We start from the raw sequence: 20,440 nt of genomic DNA on the forward strand, positions 1-20,440 counted from the left end.
TATTCCAGTCATTATTTGTCACCTAGAAGGTGTTGGAATAGGCAAAGTATTCTTTCCAGTTTTCTGTAATCCATGTAAAAGTGATCTCCATCACTTCTTTTTCAAAATTCCAAGCTAATTAAATTTGGGATCATTTTTCAGAAAATTTATTCTTATATCAGAAAATATTCTTCTGAAATAAATTGATTCCACTAGTAATTACATAATATACAAGATTAATTTGAAGGGAATTATTAGCTGAAAAAACCAAAGCACTAAAGTTTCTTGAGGAAAATGTAGTGGGAATTTTCATGGCTCAAAGTTTAATGCTGAAATCTTAGACTTAAAATAGAAATCGATGCAGCAATACGTCAAAATGCCAAATCATATTGAAGTTTATTCTCATAAAAAAGATAGCACTAAGAAAGTAGAATTATAAACCAATGGCTACCAGAGAATACTTACAAGCATATAAGTAACAAAGATTTAGATTGTGATAGGTAAATGAGTCCTCCAGCACAGAAATAGAAACACAAACAATTGAAGAAAAATGAGATTAGATCCAATCAAGAAAAATTCCGAGGAAGGGCGGGAGCCATCTTGGTCCTGTGACTCCACCGAAAAGTACTCTGCACAGGTGAGAGTGTGCACACAGAAGCAGACAGCTTCTGGGACAGGTGGGAGCCACAGAGCTTCTGAGGCAGCGCCCTTTTTGGGCTCCGGACATCCGACCACCTTCCGGTCCACTGCACCACCGGGGTTCCTGGCCCGAGGAGTCTCCAGACACCCACAAAGACCCACACGGGATCCCCCATGGGATCCTAAGACCTCTGGTGAGTGGAACACAGCCTCTGCTCCAATCCATCTGCACAGGACCTGAGACTGCATTAATTAGGGAAGAAGATAATCCGGCCTGATTAGGGGCACAAATGCCTTCTGGTCAACTCCAGGACCGGGGTTCCTTGTGCACTGAGTTTCTGGACACCCTGAAGTTCCTCACAACCCTCCACGGGATCTTAAAACCTCTGGTGAGTGGAACACAACTTCTACAAGGAGGCAGGTTCGAACACCAGATATCTGGGCACCTTCCCTGCAAGAGGAGAGCTTGCCTGCAGAGAGTACTCTGACCACTGAAACTAAGGATAGAGCTAGTCTCCCAGGTCTGCTGATAGAGGCCAACATAATCACCTGAGAAAAAAGCTCTAACCAGAGACAGCTATAACAACTAGCTCCAGAGATTACCAGATGGTGAAAGGCAAACATAAGAATCCTACTAACAGAAGTCAAAACCACTCACCATCATCAGAACACAGCACTCCCACACCACCTAGTCCTGGGCACCCCAACACAACCGAAAAGCTAGACCCGGATTTAAAAGCATATCTCATGATGAGGGTAGAGGACATCAAGAAGGACTTTAATAACTCACTTAAAGACATACAGGAGAACACTGCTAAAGAGTTACAAGTCCTTAAAGAAAAACAGGAAAACACAACCAAACAGGTAGAAGTTCTTAAAGAAAAACAGGAAAACACATTCAAACAGGTGATGGAAATGAACAAAACCATACTAGACCTAAAAAGGGAAGTAGACACAATAAAGAAAACCCAAAATGAGGCAACGCTGGAGATAGAAAACCTAGTAAAGAAATCTGGAAACATAGATGCGAACATCAGCAACAGAATACAAGAGATGGAAGAGAGAATTTCATGTGCAGAAGATTCCATAAAGAATATCGGCACAACAATCAAAGAAAATACAAAATCCAAAAGGATCCTAACTCAAAACATCCAGTAAATCCAGGACACAATGAGAAGACCAAACCTACAGATAATAGGAGTTGATGAGAATGAAGATTTTCAACTTAAAGGGCCAGCAAATATCTTCAATAAAATTATAGAAGAAAACTTCCCAAACCTAAAGAAAGAGATGCCCATAAACATACAAGAAGCCTACAGAACTCCAAATAGACTGGACCAGAAAAGAAATTCCTCCCGACACATAATAATCAGAACAACAAATGCACTAAATAAACATAGAATATTAAAACCAGTAAGAGAGAAAGGTCAAGTAACATATAAAGGCAGGCCTATCAGAATTACACCAGACTTTTCACCAGAGACTATGAAATTCAGAAGAGCCTAGACAGATGTTATACAGACACTAAAAGAACACAAATGCCAGCCCAGGCTACTATACCCGGTGAAACTCTCAATTACCATAGATGGAGAAACCAAAGTATTCCATTACAAAACCGAATTCACACATTATCTTTCCACGAATCCAGCCCTTCAAAGGATAATAAAGGGAAAACACCAACACAAGGATGGAAATTAGACCCTAGAAAAAGCAAGAAAGTAATCCCTCAACAAACCAAAAAGAAGACAGCCACAAGAACAGAATGCCAACTATAACAACAAAAATAAAAGGAAGCAACAATTACTTTTCCTTAATATCTCTTAATATCAATGGACTCAATTCCCCAATAAAAAGACATAAGCTAACAGACTGGCTACACAAACAGGACCCAACATTCTGCTGCTTACAGGAAACCCATTTCAGGGAAAAAGACAGACACTACCTCAGAGTGAAAGGCTGGAAAACAATTTTCCAAGCAAATGGTCTGAAGAAACAAGCTGGAGTAGCCATTCTAATATCGAATAAAATTGACTTCCAACCCAAAGTTATCAAAAAAGACAAGGAGGGACACTTCATACTCATCAATGGTAAAATCCTCCAAGAGGAACTCTCAATTCTGAATATCTATGCTCCAAATGCAAGGGCAGCCACATTCATTAAAGAAACTTTAGTAAAGCTCAAAGCACATATTGCACCACACACATTAAAAGTGGGACACTTCAACACAACACTTTCATCAATGGACAGATCGTGGAAACAGAAACTAAACAGGGACACAGTGAAACTAACAGAAGTTATGAAACAAATGGACTTAACAGATATCTACAGAACATTTTATCCTAAAACAAAAGGATATACCTTCTTCTTAGCATCTCACGGGACCTTCTCCAAAATTGACCATATAATTGGACACAAAACAGGCCTCAACAGATACAAAAATATTGAAATTGTCCCATGCATCCTATCAGACCACCATGGACTAAGGCTGATCTTCAATACAACATAAATAATGGAAAGGCAACATTCACGTGGAAACTGAACAACACTCTTCTCAATGATACCTTGGTCAAGGAAGGAATAAAGAAAGCAAATAAAGACTTTTTAGAGTTTAATGAAAATGAAGCCACAACATACCCAAACCTATGGGACACAATGAAAGCATTTCTAAGAGGGAAACTCATAGCTCTGAGTGCCTCCAAAAAGAAAATGGAGAGAGCACACACTAGCAGCTTGAAAACATATCTAAAAGCTCTAGATAAAAAGGAAGAAAATTCACCCAAGAGGAGTAGACTGCAGGAAATAATCAAACTCAGTGGTGAAATCAACCAAGTGTAAAAAAGACCTATTCAAAGAATTAACCAAACGAGGAGTTGGTTCTTTGAGAAAATAAACAAGATAGATAAACCCTTAGCTAGACTCACTAGAGGGCACAGGGACAACATCCTAATTAACAAAATCTGAAATCAAAAGGGAGACATAACAACAGATCCTGAAGAAATCCAAAACACCATCAGATCCTTCTACAAAAGGCTATACTCAAAAAAACTGGAAAACCTGGTCTAAATGGACATATTTCTAGACAGATACCAGGTACCAAAGTTAAATCAGGATCAAGTTAACGATCTAAACAGTCCCATATCCCCTAAAGAAATAGAAGCAGTCATTAATAGTCTCCCAGCCAAAAAAAGCCCAGGACCAGATGGGTTTAGTGCAGAGTTCTACCAGTCCTTCAAAGAAGATCTAATTCCAGTTCTGCACAAGCTATTCCACAAAATAGAAGTAGAGGGAACTCTACCCAACTCACTCTATGAAGAAACAATTATTCTGATACCTAAACCACAGAAAGATCCAACAAAGTTAGAGAACTTCAGACCAATTTCCCTTATGAATATAGATGCAAAAATACTCAATAAAATTCTTGCTAACCCAATCCAAGAACACATTAAAGCAATCATCCATCCTGACCAAGTAGGTTTTATTCCAGGGAGGCAGGGATGGTTTAATATACGGAAAACCATCAACGTAATCCATTATATAAACAAACTCAAAGACAAAAACCACATAATTATCTTATTAGATGAGGAAAAAGCATTCGACAAGATCCAACGCCCATTCATGATAAAACTCTTGGAAAGATCAGGAATTCAAGGCCCATACCTAAATATGATAAAAGCAATCTACAGCAAACCAGTAGCCAACATCAAAGTAAATGGAGAGAAGCCTGAAGCAATCCCACTAAAATCAGGGACTAGACATGGCTGCCCACTTTCTCCCTACCTATTCAACATAGTACTTGAAGTCCTAGCCAGAGCAATTCGACAACAAAAGATCAAGGGGATGCAAATTGGAAAAGATGAAGTCAAAATATCACTTTTTGCAAATGATATGATAGTATATAAAAGTGACCCTAGCAATTCCACCAGAGAACTCCTAAACCTGATAAACAGCTTCCGTGAAGTAGCTGGATATAAAATTAACTCAAACAAGTCAATGGCCTTTCTCTACACAAAGAATAAACAGGCTGAGAAAGAAATTAGGGAAACAACACCCTTCTCAATAGTCACAAATAATATTAAATATTTTAGCGTGACTCTAACTAAGGAAGTGAAAGATCTGTATGATAAAAACTTCAAGACTCTGAAGAAAGAAATTAAAGAAGATCTCAGAAGATGGAAAGATCTCCCATGCTCATGGATTGGCAGGATCAACATTGTAAAAATGGCTATCTTGCCAAAAGCAATCTACAGGTTCAATGCAATCCCCATCAAAATTCCAACTCAATTCTTCAACGAATTAGAAAGAGCAATCTCCAAATTCATCTGGAATAACAAAAAACCTATGATAGCAAAAACTCTTCTCAAGGATAAAAGTACCTCTGTTGGAATCACCATGCCTGACCTAAAGATCTACTACAGAGCAATTGTGATAAAAACTTCATGGTACTGGTATAGTGACAGACAAGTAGACCAATGGAATGGAATTGAAGATCCAGAAATGAACCCACACACCTATGGTCACTTGATCTTCGACAAGGGAGCTAAAACCATCCAGTGGAAGAAAGAGAGCATTTTCACAAATGGTGCTGGCACAACTGGTTGTTATCATGTAGAAGAATGTGAATTGATCCATTCCTATCTCCTTGTACTAGGTCAAATCTACGTGGATCAAGGAACTTAACATAAAACCAGATACACTGAAACTTATAGAGGAGAAAGTGGGGAAAAGTCTTGAAGATATGGGCACAGGGGAAAAAATCCTGAATAGAACAGCAAAGGCTTGTGCTGTAAGATCTAGGATTGACAAATGGGACCTCATGAAATTTCAAAACTTCTGCAAGGCAAAAGACACCATCAATAAGACAAAAAGGTGACCAACAAATTAGGAAAGGATCTTTACCTATCTTAAATCAGATAGGGAACTAATATCCAATATATATAAGAACTCAAGAGGGTGAACTCCAGAAAATCAAATAACCCCATTAAAAAATGGGGCTCCAAGCTAAACAAAGAATTCTCACCTGAGGAATACCGAATGGCTGAGAAACACCTGAAAAAAATGTTCAACATCCTTAATAATCAGAGAAATGCAAATCAAAACAACCCTGAGATTCCATATCACACTAGTCAGAATGGCTAAGATCAAAAATTCAGGTGACAGCAGATGCTGGCAAGAATGTGGAGAAAGAGAAACACTACTCCATTGTTGGTGGGTTTGCAAGCTTGTACAACCATTCTGGAAATCAGTCTGGCGGTTCCTCAGAAAATTGGACATACTACTACCGGAGGATCCAGCAATATCTCTCCTGGGCATATATACAGAAGATGTCCCAACCGGTAAGAAGGACACATGCTCCACTATGTTCATAGCAGCCTTATTTATAATAGCCAGAAGCTGGAAAGAACCGAGATACCCCTCAACATAGGAATGGATACAAAAATATGTGGTACATTTACACAATGGAGTACTACTCAGCTATTAAAAAGAATGAATTTATGACATTCCTAGGCAAATGGTTGGACCTGGTGGGCATCATCCTGAGTGAGGTAACCCAAACACAAAAGAACTCAAATGATATGTACTCACTAATAAGTGGATATTAGCCCAGAAACTTAGTATACCCGAGATATAAGAGACAATTTGCAAAACACATGAAACTGAAGAAGAATGAAGAGTAAAGTGTGGACACTTTGTCCCTTCTTAGAATTGGAAACAATCACCCATGGAAGGAGTTACAGAGACTAAGTTTGGAGCTGAGACAAAAGGATGGTCCATCTAGAGACTGCCATATCCAGGGATCCATCCCATAATTAGCCTCCAAACGATGACACCATTGTATACAGTAGCAAGATTTTGCTGAAAGGACCCTGATATAGCTGTCTCTTGTGAGACTAGGCCAGGGCCTAGCAAACACAGAAGTGGATGCTCACAATCAGCTATTGGATGGATCACAGGGTCCCCAATGTAGGAGCTAGAGAAAGTATCCAAGGAGCTAAAGAGATCTGCAACCCCGTAGGTGCAACAACATTATGAACTAACCAGTATCCCGGAGCTCTTGACTCTAGCTGCATATGTAGCAAAAGATGGCCATCACTAGGAAGAGAGGCCCATTGGACATGCAAACTTTATATGCCCAGTACAGGGGAACATCAGGGCCAAAAAATCGGAATGGGTGGGTAGGGAAGTAGGTGGGAGTGTATGGGGGACTTTTGGGATAGCATTGGAAATGTAATTGAGAAAAATACGTAATAAAAAATATTTTAACAAAGAAGAAAAATGAGATTAAAAACATGGAATAAATACGAACACTAAAAAAAAATGTCTTGGAGGCTGGTGAGATGGCACAGTGGTTAAGAGTGCCCACTGCTCTTCCTAAGGTCCCAAGTTCAAATCCCAGCAACCACATGGTGGCTCACAACCATCCATAACTAAATCTGATGCCCTCTTCTGGAGTGTCTGAAGACAGCTACAGTGTACTTACATGTAATAAATAAATAAATCTTTAAAAAAAAGACGTTATTATAAAATGTCTTTTAGAAAATTAAAACAAATATAAAAAATCGAAAATATTTCAAATGATTTCTCAACAGTTATCAGTGAAGGTGCAGAGCTGCAAGATCTCACACAAACTCTTAGAAAGAGTTTAAGATTATGTATTATGAGTAGTTCAATGTAATGTTAAACATTAGATCTAGACTATCGTCTAGTATTTTCAGTCTTAGGATAGTCCTAAAGAGATACAAACTTCAGCTTTAATTTTTTTTAAAAAAGAGTAGACATAAAGCTACAAGACTATCCTTAGCCTGTCTTATAATTAGCAAATATGAAATGATTCAGATATTTACTACCTGAAAATTTAAAACTGCAGTATATTACTCACTAGTAAAAAGAGAAAATGTATTTGTACAAACACTGTAAGATAATGACACTGTTGAAGTTTTCCAGAGCAAATTTTCTGAACAAATTATCATACATACAGCAAGATTTTATTGTTATTTGAGCTATTGTGAAATTTTAAATTGTGGTTATAGATTAAATAATAGTTTTGATTTACTATTAGATTTTATATGTATAATGTAAAAATATTTTATTTTTAGAAAATGTTTACTAAACTATTTTGTAGTCTTGAAATGAAGAAGAAGAAGAAGAAGAAGAAGAAGAAGAAGAAGAAGAAGAAGAAGAAGAAGAAGAAGAAGAAGAAGAAGAAGAAGAAGAAGAAGAAGGGGGAAGGGGAAGGGGGAGGGGGAGGAGATGGTGCTGGAAAAGGTGGTGGGAGAATGGAGGTCCATCAAAGATATCAGACTAAACCCACCAGGTAAGCTTCCTTTCCTGCACCCATCTTCCCTACTTGCTGAGTTCTCTGGGGTGGGGGTGGGGCAGCCCTAGCTTCCATGAGAAGTCTGCTATAATAGTCAATAAAATTCTTGCCAGTGGAATCCAAGAATACATCAAAACAATCATTCACCATCATCAAGTAGGCTTCATCCCAGGGATTCAGGGATAGTTCAATATAAGGAGACCCATCAATGTAATCCACTACATAAACAAACTCAAGGAAAAAAAATACATAATTATTTCATTGGATGCTGAAAAAGCATTTGACAAAATTCAACGTCCATTCATGCTAAAATTCTTGGAAAGATCAGGAATTAAAGGTCCATACCTACACGTAGTAAGCAATATACAGCAAACCAGTAGCCAACATCAAACTAAATGGAAAGAAAGTTGAATCAATCCCACTGAAATCAGGAACTAGACAAGGCTGCCCTCTCTCTCCCTATTTATTCAATATAGTACTTGAAATTCTAGCTAGAGCAAGTAGACAACAATAGGAGGTCAAAGAATACAAATTGGAAAGGAAGAAGTCAAACTATCACTATTTGCAGATGATATGATAATATACTTAAGTGACCCTAAAAACTCCACCAGATAACTCCTTCAGCTGATAAACAACTTCAGCAATGTGGCTGGATATAAAATTAACTCAAAAAAATCAGTAGCATTCTGTTATTCAAACAAGAAATGGGCTGACAAAGAGTTTAGGGCAACGACACCCTTCACAGTAGTCACAAATAATATAAAATACCTTGGTGTGACTCTAACTAATCAAGTGAAAAATCTGTATGACAAGAACTTCAAGTCTCTAAAGAAAAGAATCGAAGAAGATCTCAGAAGATGGAAAGATCTCCCATTCTCATGGATTAATATTTTATAGCATTCACAGAAAACACCATGTCAAAAATAACCAAAGTGTATTTATTCGGTATGATTTGCTTATCTGTGGATCATGAGGTCCACTGTAATATACACTTGCAGCTGCCTTCAGTAAGTAAAGATTTATAAAAGGAGGGCTTTTATTTATCAAACTTCTGCTTTTTCTTACTTAGAAGATGGAAAAATATCCATAGGAGGCAGATGGATGGAGGAAACTGAGAGGAGCAGGGTATGGGGAGAAGATTGGGGGGTTCTATATCTCATGTGAGGAGGAACAGGAATGATGGCCAGATAGCAATGATAATTAATGGCAATATGCAACTGGCAGGGGTGAGGAAGTGGTGGATATATCTTGATATATCCTCTCTAGGATATATCCAGAGACCTGGGATAGAGGAGCCCACTCAAGAATGATTGAGGGTGACTTTAGCTGTGTCTCACATCATTGGGCATGTGGAATCTAAAGAGGCCACCTCCTACAGCCAGCCAGAGACCCCAGCGGAGTGACAGGGACAGGAACCCACAACCAAAACATTAAACCCAAAATTTATTCTGTCTATAAGAAATGTAGGGATAGGGGTTGGAGCAGAGACTGAAGGAAAGGTCATAACAAACCCAACTAGAAACCCATCCCATACACAAGTACCAATCCCTGACACTATTAATAATACTTTGTTATGTTTGCAAACAGAGTCTAGCACGGCTGTCCTCTGAGCAGCTCCACCAAGCAGATGACTCAGACAGATACAGAAACTACAGCCAAACATTGTATGGAGCTTGGAAACTATTATGGATGAGTTGGGGGAAGGATTGAGGGCCCTACAGGTGATAGAAATATAGGAAGGCCAATTAAATCACTAACCTAGACTCTTGGGGCTCTTAGATTCTAAGCCAACCAACCAAAAAGCATACATGGGCTGGCCCTAGAACCCGCACATATATGTAACAGATGTAGAGCTCTGTCTTCACGTGAGTCCTGAATAACTGAAGTGGGAGTTACCTCAATAGCTGTTGCTTGCCTGTAGGATATGTTCTTCTAGCTAGGCTGCCTTGTCTGGCTTCAGTGGGAGAAGATATGCCTAGTCCTGTAGAGTCTTGATGGGCCAGGATGAGGTGACACACAAGGAGCCCTCTACCCTCTCAGAGGAGAAGAGAAGGGGGGATTGGGGAAGGATTGTGGGAGGAGGCGAATGGGTTAGGAGGGAACATTGAGATGTAAAGTGAATAAAATTAATTACGGTTTTTAGCACCTTGGACTAAAATACAGGCAAGGTGGGGACAAGCTGAATCAGATTTATGTAAAAGGATGAACTCACAAGATTTATTCTGGTTCACTACAATAATAAGGGAAAGGAAGAAGTGAGGCACATGTTTCATGGGAGAAGAATTCAAGAATTGATTCAAGCGCTTAGCTGCTCTATCAATGTATCCTGTGTTCTCTTTGAAACAGACAACTTGAAATAATCACCAAGAATCAGGAGCTCAGGAGAAATACAGACTTGTTTTCTGCTAAGAAGAACAAGAGTATGCAAGCAACTATAATTTAAAGTTAAATTTATGATTAAATACCAGACAAGGCCATGCAATTTTACTAAGACTTAGACCCAAATAATTAGGCAATATCCATTAAGGATTGAAATGGTTAATCATGGCTGTCAACTTAAAACGCCTAAGAAAAGGGAACCTCAAAAGAAAAATTACCTCCATCAGATTGGCCTCTCTGTGGGCGTTTTCTTGTTTATGATGTTCCAGCGAAATATAGCATTTCTATCTCTAGGCAGGTAGGTCTGGGCTTTGCAAGAAAGATAGCTAGCTGTACCTTACACTGGAAGCAAGCCAGTAGGCAGTGTTCTGCCCTGCCCTCTGTTTCAGTTCTTACCTTCAGGTTCTTGACCTGGATTCCATTCAGGATGGACTACAAACCCACTTCTCCCTAAGCTGTTTTCATCATAGTGTTTATCACTAAATAAATAAATAAATAAATAAATAAATAAATAAATAAATATAAATAAATAAATAAATAAATCAAAAACCCTGCAAGACTAGAATCACAGAGAAACTGATATAGACAGAAAACATACATTCCAATGTATTCAAAATAAAATTTTGACTTGGAGACTGAGAATGAGGAATGCGATGAGGAACAATCAGAGGGTGGACCAGGAAGGGGATAACAACTGGACTGTGAAAAAAGACTAAAGAATATTAATAAAAATAAAATTTTGGACCTTTTCTTTGATAATTTGCTTCTAATTCACATTGTTTTCTCCATCAGTAATGTTGACTGTTAGATAAGAAAAGTGTCTGTAGACCAGTTTTCACATTTCTTAACAGGATCTGTAGTAACAGAATATGACGTATAAAATCCTCTACACATGGAAGATCTTTTTAAAGATTGTCATCTGTCCAAGAAGCCAGAAGGGAGACAGCATCTTTCTGCTGTGCTTGAAATATTGCATGGCATTAAAATGTTCTGCTTGCCGGGCGTGGTGGCGCACGCCTTTAATCCCAGCACTCAGGAGGCAGAGGCAGGCGGATTTCTGAGTTCGAGGCCAGCCTGGTCTACAAAGTGAGCTCCAGGACAGCCAGGGCTATACAGAGAAACCCTGTCTCGTAAAAACCAAAAAAAAAAAAAAATGTTCTGCTAAAACGGGGCAAATATTGCAGTATCCTAAGAGTATATCTATGCATTTCCTATGAAAATATTCATAAGTATAAAGTATAAATTAAAATAAAATAAAAAACAATTTACCTACCAACCCCCTATAAAACAACCCCTGAACAGTGACTGAACAATGGGGGGGGGGAGGTGCACGCTTGAGAGTGTGCATGTGAGCATAGGTGCATGCGTGCATGTGTGCGTGCGTGCCTGTGTGTATGTGCATGTGCGTGTGCCTGTGCGTGTGCGTGTGTGTGTGTGTGTGTATTAGTAAGAACATAGAGGTGAAGAACTAGAAAGACATAAAAGAACAAATCAGTATTTCAAGAATGGTTCGTAGTCTAGTCATGCAAAGAAGAAGCCTCTACAAAACATAGATTTTTCTCTCCTGCAGGTTACTCTAGTAAACCTTAAATCCATATTATCTGGCTTTGAATTCTGCTGGTGGTAGTAGCAGCAGCAACAACAACAGTAGTAGTAAAAAATACATAAAAATAAAGCAGAAGAGATAGCTTGACAGTTAAAAGCAGTGGCTATTCTTTGAGGACCTGGGTTCAGCTCCTAGCACACACATGACAGCCCACGAGTATCAATAAGTCGAGTTCCAAGGATCTGATGTCCTCTTCAGGCACTGCACACATGTGCTGCCTACATAAACATTAAAGCAAAACCACAATGCACATAAAAATAAATACATATCAAAATTAAAATAAGGAAAACTTCTTTTAGCCACTTTATCTTGGAACAATATATTCATTTTTTATTTGGAAAAATCTTTGAAATATATACATTCTTGCCACATTAACCTTACAACTTAATATGAACAAAATTAAAGGTTTTAAAAGTATGTTGTCAGAGTTACCACATTTGAATGACTTTTTCTCTTTAGAAATTAAAACTATAATGCTGAAAAAAATGTCATGTGTCGACAACCTGAACTCACTGTTCATGTTCCTAGTGTATGCTACAATCTGTTTGTAAATAATATACTCTGCAATGAAGGCTAATAGGTTAATTGAACTTCTGAGAGTAGTTAGTGATTCCGAATATGTGCTACTCTTGTAGTAAGATTGACAATGGCCTGGGTGGATTACTTAAAGAAAGTAAAATGTCCTTTTATTAAATTTACTGAACCTTTCCATGAAATCACAGCTCCACAGAGAGCAATCTGAGATTTCCTCATTGACATTTAAACAATGCCTTTCCACACAATGAGTGTAAGGAAATAATAGTTCACACCATATGTTCTTATCTGGTTCATGCCCCCACAGGTTTAGAGAATGGCCCTGGCTTTATAAATCTCAACAAATTAAATAAACGTTTTACACTTGTAACTCTGTTACCTTTTAGCAAAAAATGAATCACTACCAAGGGAGCCACAAAGTAAAGAGACCCTGTAAACAAAAGAACAGAAGGCTGTCTACATCTTCACACCAAATTAACAAAACACACAACAAGCTGCCACCGATTATTCACAGCTTAGCGAAACAGACAGTTAAATTATTGCAGCTTATGTGGAGAGACTGTATATAGGAAACATTTATAAATGCCATTCCTTATTTTGATCACTAATGGGGAAATATGACAATATAAACTTTTGAGAAATTAAACATGTTTTTAATAGCAAAGACATGGTTTTAATAGCAATGAGCTAACTCTCAAATCCTATTCTGGTCTCTGCTCTACTCACAGAATCAAATCTCACGGTTATATCCCCCACAACCTGCCTCAACTGGCAGGTGTGCCTGAGTCCCCTAAATTGCTGGGAATCAAAATATGATCCTCTATGATACACTTTCTTTTCAGTCGTTTCAAATCCATCTACTACCTAAAATCAATACAGAATTATGAATAGAGTTTCTTGTCTTCCTGTGTAATGTACTGTTTTGTTAGCTTACAATGAAGAAAGACCTGATTCGCCTTGGTATTTAGAAGCATTTAGGAGAATTCTCATTCCCAAATCACAACACTATATCAATAAGCTATCATGATCTTTCATACTTATACCCCATATACTCAAGTGATGTGATTTTCTTTTGGGTATATTATAAGTATTCCATAAGAATACATTATGGAAATTCCATCTTCTAATTCTATCCCCATAATACTTCAGGTTAAAGTAATATTTTTCCATCATTACTGGCATCGATGTGCTCTTAATTGTTTTCAGTTTTCACACAATTTATTTCATCTTCCAGAACAAGCATCTCAAGAGAAAAACAAAAATCCCCCCTCTGAACATAATTATTAGCTCACTTTTGGGTTTTAACATTTTCATAAACTTATTAAATCAAAATTCATAAATGTCTATGAATAAAATCAAATCTCATAAGAGCTCCAAATCCATGCCAGCATGAAAAAAATCAGGGATTTAGGATATTTCCATCTTTTTTTGTTCATTCATTCATTCATTCCTTTATTGTGTGTGTTCCTGTGTATGTGTGTGCTTGCATGTTTGCACCTTTCATACATGTATATGAAGATCAGAAGGTGACTTGCTGAACTTAATTCTCTCTTTCCACCATGTGGGTACCAGAAATTGAACTCCAGCCCTCAGGCTTGGTGTCAAGTATGTTCATCTTGCTGGTTCATAGGCATGAATTTTTAAGTGAGTCCATTCAGTTAAGAGTTACTTTTACAGATTTATAGATTGGCTATTATACCTAACTTGTGAATTCTCTACTTTCATATTATACCAACAACAGCACTCTGTTTTCAACTTTGAGAAATATAGTGAAAGGTCATTAAATCATGTAGGCACTGCACTTCAAAGGGAATCTTGATTCTTTCTTTGGAATAGGTTAAGTAAGAGAACTTTGTAAGGACAGATTAAGTAATTTCAGCTTTCTGTGCTCCTTTTAATTCCCTCCCCCCTTTGCCTTTATGACAGAATATTAAGTGCATCATAACTGATTTCTATAATATCTGAGTAAATAAACTTCTCTGTAAAATTTACCCAGGTCAAGTATTTTCTTCCAGGAAAAAAAGGGGGAGGGAAGGAGATGCTGCTATGATGACTCAGTAGATAAATATGCTTGCCTGCAAACATGATCACTTAAGTTTGATCCATGTGTATGTGTGTGTTCGTGTGTGGCTATATGTTAGGGTTTATCTCCTATAAACTAACAGAAGATCATGAAAGTATACAAAGTCTTAATCAAGAGGCGAGGGAGAAAGGTTAATAGAATACATGCAATAAGAAAACAGGAGGGAACTATTTGAAGGAAGAGAGGGAATCAGCTAGAGGGAGGGCAGTGGGTGAGGAGAAGGAATGAGAATGAAGTACAGGACGTGGAAGGGCAAAGATGCCCCGATGAAACACACTGCCTTGTATACTAACTTAAATGTTAGTAAATTTAAAAGAAAATAGAAACCAGGATTTCTGGGCTTAGGAAAGACATTAGGAAGACTTCAGGTGAGCATCCCCAAATAAACCTTCTTCTTACAACTGGAGCACAAGCATACCAGTAACATGTGTTCCTTACACGATACTTTGTAGCAATGGAGGAGGTTCCACCCAGCCCATGGAACAAAAAGGATTCTGGGAGAAGAGTATGACATAAGCAGTAATGTGTGCTGTCTAGGAAGTGTGTGTGTGTGTGTGTGTGTGTGTGTGTGTGTGTGTGTGTGTGTGATTTAACTACTTTTTATTCTATGTAAGTTTTTAATTATTTTTCATTTTTTATTGGTTATGTTATTTATTTACATTTCAAATGCTATCCCCTTCCCAGTTTCCCCTCCACAAATACCCTATCTCCTCCCTCTATGAGAGTGTCCTGCCACCCCCACCCCATCCAACTCATGCCTAAGAGCCCTAGCATTGCCCTATTCTGGGTCATCAAGCATCCAGAGAAACAAGGGGCTCCCCTCCCAGTGATGCCCAATTAGGTTATCCTCTGTTACATATGCAACTGAAGCCATGGTTGCCCACTTTGGTTGGTAGTTTAGCCCCTGGGAGCTTTGCGGGTCTGGTTAGTTGATATTGTTTTTTGTTTTTGTTTTTGTTTTTGTTTTTGTTTTGTTTTATTTTGTTTTTCCTATGGGATTGCAAACCCCGTCAGCTCTTATAGTCCTTGCTCTAACTTCTCCATTAGGGTCCCCGTGCTTAGCAGGAGTATGGCAGCCTACATCCACATCTGTACTGGTCAGTCTCTGGCAGAGCCTCTCAGGGTAGAGCTATAGCAGGCTCCTGTGAGTAAGCACTTCTTGGCATCAGCAATAGTGTCTGGGTTTGGTGTCTGCACATAGAATGTATCCCTAGGTAGGGCAGTCTCTGGATGGCCTTTCTTCAGCTTCTGCTCCACTCTTGTTTTTCTTGGAGATTTTCTTTATTTATGTTTAAAATGTTTTCCCCTTTCCAGGTATCCCCTTCAGAAACTCCCTATCCCATCCCCTCCCCCTGCCTCTATGAGGGTGCTCCCCCACCTACCCACTCCCATCCACCTGCCCTGGCATTTCCCTACACTGGGTCATTGAACACCCTCAGGCCCAAGGGCCTCTCCTCTCACTGATGTCCAACAAAGCCATCTTCTGGCATATATGTGGCCAGCACCATGGGTTACTCCATGTATATTCTTTGGTTGGTGGTCCAGTCCCTGAGAGCAACTGGGAGATCTGGCCTGTTGACATTGTTGATCACTCCATGGGGCTGCAAATCCCCTCAGATCCTTCATTCCCTTCTCCAACTCCTCCATCAAGGACCCCCAGAGCTGAATCCAATGATTGGCTGAGAACTTCCTGCTCTGTATTTGTCAGGCTCTGCCAGAGCCTCTCAGGATACAGCCATATCAGGCTTCTATCAGCAAGCACTTCCCAGCATCCACAATAACATCTGGATTTGGTTGCTGTATATCAGATGGATTTCCAGGTAGGGCAGTCTCTGGATGGCCTTTCCTTCAGTCTCTGCTCCACCCTTTGTCTCCATATTTCTTCCTGTGAGTATTTTGTTCACCCTTCTAAAAAGCACTGAAGCATCCACATTTTGACCTTCTTCCACATCCACATTTGGGTCTTCCTTCTTAGGTTTCATATGGTCTGTGAATTGAATATTGGATATTCCAAACTTTTGGGCTAATATACAAATAGTGTGATTGTTCCTTTTTAACTGAGTCGCCTTAATCAGGATGATATTCTCAATTTCCATTCATTTGCATGCAAGTTTCATGAAGTCATTGTTTTTAATGTCTGAGTAGTACACCACTGTGTAAATGTACATTTTCTTTTTTTTAATTCATTTTATTTTAACTTACTTTAATTATTCAAACATAGTCCTACAAGGTTTTGGCTTTTTTTAATTAAATATATGGTTTTTTATTTTTTTTTTTTAGATATTTTCTTCATTTACATTTCAAATGCTATTCCCTTTCCTAGTTTTCTCTCCGAAAGTCCCCAATACACTCCCCCTTCCCTGCTCCCCAACTTACACACTCCTGCCTCCTGGACCTGGCATTCCCCTGTACTGCGGCATATAATCTTCACAAGACCAAGGGCCTGTCCTCCAATTGATGGCCCAACTAGACCATCCTCTGCTACATATGCAACTAGAGACACAAGAGGGGGAGGGTACTGGTTAGTTCATATTGTTGTTCCTCCTATAGGCTGCAAACTCCTTTAGCTCCTTGGGTACTTTCTCTAGCTCCTTCATTAGGGGCCCTGTGTTCCATCCTATAGATGACTGTGAGCATCCACTTCTGTATTTGCCAGACACCGGCATAGCCTCACAAGAGATAACTGTATCAGAGTCCTGTCATCAAAATCTTGCTGGCATATGCAATAGTGTCTGGGTTTGTTTATGGAATGGATCTCTGGGTGGGGCAGTGTCTGGATGGTCCTTCCTTCTGTCTCAGTTCCAAACTTTGTCTCTGTAACTCCTTCCATGGGTATTTTGTTCCCCAATCTAATAAGGATGAATTTGAGAATTACTCTTTCTAACTCTGTGAAGAATTGAGTTCGAATTATGGTGGGGATTGCAATGAGTCTGTATGTTGCTTTCTGGAAGATAGTCATTTTTAATATATTAATCCTGCCAATCCAGGAGCATGGGAGATATTTCCATCTTCTGAGATCTTCTTCGTTATCTTTCCTCAGAGACTTGAAGTTCTTGTCATACATATCTTTCATTTGTTTGGTTACAGTCACATCAAGATACTTTATAATGTTTGTAATTATTGTGAAGTGTGTCATTTCCGTAATTTCTTTCTCAGCCTGTTTATCCTTTGAGCAAAGGAAAGCTACTGATTTGTTTGAGTTAATTTTATATCCTGACACATTGCTAAAGTTGTTTATCAGTGGTAACAGTTGTCTGGTGGAGTGTTAAGAGTCACTTAAGTATACAATCATATCATATCATCTACAAATAGTGATAGTTTGACTTCTTTCTTTCCAATTTGTATTTTTTGACCTCCTTTTGTTGTCTACTTACTCTAACTAGAACTTCAAATACTATATTGAATAGATAGGGAGAGAGAGGGCAGCCTTGTCTAGTCCTTGATTTTAGTGGGATTGTTTCAAGTTTCTCTCCATTTAGTTTGATGTTGGCTACTGGTTCACTGTATATTGTTTCTACTATGTGTAGGTATGGGCCTTGAATTCCTGATCTTTCCAAGACTTTTAACATGAAGGGATGTTGAATTTTGTCAAATGCTTTTTCAGCATCTAATGAAATAATCATGCAGTTTTTTTTCCCTTAAGTTTGTTTATGTAGTGAATTACATTGATGAATTTCCATATATTGAACCATCCCTGCATCCCTGGGATGAAGCCTACTTGGTGATGGTAAATGATCATTTCGATGTGTTCTTGTATTTGGTTGGCAAGAATTTTATTGAGTATTTTTGCAGTGATATTCATAAGGGAAATTCTTCTGAAATTCTTCTTCTTTGTTTGGTCTTTTTGTGGTTTTGGTATCAGCATGAGTATGGCTTCATAGAATGAATTGGGTAGTGTTCCTTCTTTTTCTATTTTCCTGAATAGTTTGAAGAGTATTGGTATTAGGTCTTCTTTGAATGTCTAATGGAATTCTGTACTAAACCCACGTGGTCCTGAGCTTTTTTTGGTTGGAAGACTTTTGGTGACTGCTTCTATTTCTTAGGGATAATGGGACTGTTTAGGTGGTTTATTTGATCCTGATATAACTTTGGTATTTGGTATCTGTTAGAAAATTGTCCATTTATCCAGATTTTCCACTTAGGTTAAGTATAGACTTTTGTAGTAGGATCTCATTATTTTTTAAATTTTCCTCAGTTTTTATTGTTAAATCTCCCTTTTCATGTCTGATTTTGCTAATTTGGATACTATCTCTTTGTCCTCTGATTAGTCTGGCTAAGGGTTTATTTATCTTGTTGATTTTCTCAAAGAACCAGCTCCTGGTTTGATTGATTCTTTGTGTAGTTCTTTTCATTTTTACTTGGTTGATTTCAGCCCTGAGTTTGATTATTTCCTGCAGTCTACTCCACTTTAGTGTATTTGCTTCTTTTTGTTCTAGAGCTTGCAAGTGCGCTGTTTAGCTGCTAATGTATGCTCTCTCCAGTTTCTTTTTGGAGGCACTCAGAGCTATGAGTTTTCCTCTTTCCACTACTTTCATTGTCTCCCATAAATTTGAATATATTGTACCTTCATTTTCATTAAATTCTAGAAAGTCATTAATTTCTTTATTTCTTTCTTGACCACTTTATCATTGAGTAGAGTGTTGTTCACCTTCCATGTGTATGTGGGGTTTCTGTTGTTTTTAGTTGCTATTGAAGACCAACCTTAATCTGCAGTGATCTGATAGGATGCATGGGATTATTTCAATGGTCTTGTATGTGTTGAGATCTGTTTTGTGACCAAATATATGGTCAGTTTTGTAGAAGGTACCATGAGGTGCTGAGAAGAAGGTATAATTTTTTGATTTAGGATGAAATGTTCTATAGATATCTGTTAAATCCATTTGGTCCATAACTTCGGTTATTTTCACTGTATCTATGTTTAGTTTCTGTTTCCAGGATCTGTCCATTGATGAGAGTAGGGTGTTGAAGTGCCCCACTATTATTGTGTGAGAAATAATCTGTGGTTTGAGCTTTAGTAAAGTTATTTGTTGTTGTTGTTGTTGTTTTAATGTGGATGCTCTTGCATTTGCATCTGCTCCACTCTTTGCCCTGAATTTCCTTTTGACAGAAATAATTGTGGACAATGACTTCATGAAATTTGCAGGCAAATGGACAGAACTTGAAAATATCATCCTGAGTGCGGTAACCCAGTCACAATAAAATAAAATAAAATAAAATAAAATAAAATAAAATAAAATAAAATAAAATACCACACATGCTATGTACTCACTGATAAGTGGATATTAGCCAAAAAGAAACTTGGAATAGCCACAATACAACTCACAGATCATATGAAACCCAAGAAGAAAGATCACACCAAAGTGTGTATGCTACTGTTCTACTCAGAAGGGGGAAGAAAATAGACTTGGGGAAGTAGAAGGAAAGAAGGATCTGGGAGGGAGAGAGTACAGGGAGTGAAAGGAGGTGGCAATTTCAGATATGGGAGAAAATGGAGGAGAAGTACTGAGGGTCAGAAATTCAAAAGGAGGTGTGTTACATTGGGGGCGGGGGAACTGTGTGTAGTCACTAGAAAGTCTCAGGTGCCAGGAACCCAAGAGATTCCCAGGACCCAACAGACAGGACATTAGCCAAAATACCCCCTCCCTGACAAAAATGGAAGATAGAACCTGTCAAGATTATACCCAGTAGATAGTCATGGCCCCTGGTTGAGGGATGGGGCCACCCACCCACCTCAAAAATATTAATCCAGGAATTTTTAACAATCTTCAAGATCTCAGAAAGCAGGGCCTTACTATCTGGATTCTCTTATAGATCAAAGAAAAATTTATATTGATTGGGTCTACTGAGTTTCTATATATGGTTTGATTATTCCATGATGTGTGTTTAATTGGCACATTAATCTAAT

This window comes from Mus caroli, unplaced genomic scaffold (genome assembly GCF_978045245.1).
Source record: "Mus caroli unplaced genomic scaffold, Mus_caroli_1 scaffold_7, whole genome shotgun sequence".
NCBI lineage: Eukaryota > Metazoa > Chordata > Mammalia > Rodentia > Muridae > Mus > Mus caroli.